Here is a 1,240-nt window from a genome sequence, read left to right as displayed (position 1 = left end):
CATACACACTCTCACTCTATCTCACACTCTCTCTCTCTCTCTCACTCTCTTACACACTCTCTCTCACTATCTCTCACTCTCTCACACACACTCTCTCACGTACTCTCTCACACACACTCTCTCTCATTCTCTCTCTCACTCTCTCTCACACTCTCTCTCACACACACTCTCTCTCTCACTCTCTTTCTCACACACTCTCACTCTCACCCATTCTCTCACTCTCTCTCTCTCACTCTCTCTCTCACACTCTCTCTCGCACTCTCTCTCTCTCTCACACTCTCTCACACTCTCTCTCTCACACTCTCTCACACTCTCTCTCTCTCTCACACACACACACTTTCTCTCTCACTCTCTCTCTCACACTCTCTCTCTCTCTCTCTCGCACTCTCTCACACTCTCTCACACTCTCACTCTCTCTCACTCTCTCACACACTCTCGCTCTCATCATACACACTCTCTCTCACACTCTCTCTCTTACACTCTCTCTCACTCTCGCTCTCACACTCTCTCACACTCTCTCACACTCTCTCTTTCACACACTCTCTCTCACTCTCTCTTTCTCACTCTCTCTCTCTCTCTCACACACACTCTCTCTCTCTCACACTCCCTCTCTCTCACTCTACCTCACTCTCTCACTCTCACTCTCGCTCTTTCTTTCCACACTCTCTCTCTCTCACACACTCTCTCTCACTATCTCTCTCTCTCTCACACACTCTCTCTCACACACTCTCTCTCTCTCTCACACTCTCTCCTTCACACACTCTCTCACACTCACTTTCTCTCACACTCTCTCTCTCACACACACTCTTTCTCTCTCACTCTCTCTCTCTCTCTCACGCTCACTCTTTCTCTCTCACTCTCTCTCTCTCACACACACGCACACACACAAAATTTACAAACACATGCACACATTCAAATGAATACAGCAACACAATAAAAAACTGATAACAAATGATGACTGGTTTTCATATAAAACATCAATGTTAGGCATCTGTCTGTCTGTCTGTCAGTCTCTCTCTCTCTCTTTCTCTCTCTCACAGACACACACATACACTTAAATTACAAACACATGGCATGCGTTGAAATGAATACAGCAACACCAAAAAACTGATAACAAGGTAACGGGATTACAATAAAACATCAATGTGGAAGGTATATATTCTCTCTCTCTCTCTCTCTCCCTCTCTCCCTCTCTCTCTCTCTCTCTCTCTCTCTCTCTCTCTCTCTCTCTCTCTCTCTC

General features: G+C 46.0%; 1 protein-coding gene across 2 annotated transcripts in view; it reads left to right on the top strand.

Moving 5' to 3' along the window:
• LOC101859800 (mucin-19) overlaps positions 1 to 1,240 on the top strand; it is a 55,902-nt gene that overhangs the window by 2,933 nt on the left and 51,729 nt on the right. The window lies entirely within an intron of this gene.

Source organism: Aplysia californica, unplaced genomic scaffold (genome assembly GCF_000002075.1).
Source record: "Aplysia californica isolate F4 #8 unplaced genomic scaffold, AplCal3.0 scaffold00374, whole genome shotgun sequence".
Classification (NCBI taxonomy): Eukaryota; Metazoa; Mollusca; class Gastropoda; order Aplysiida; family Aplysiidae; genus Aplysia; species Aplysia californica.
Note: the sequence above shows the minus strand (reverse complement) of the source record. Positions and strands in the feature narration are given on the sequence as shown.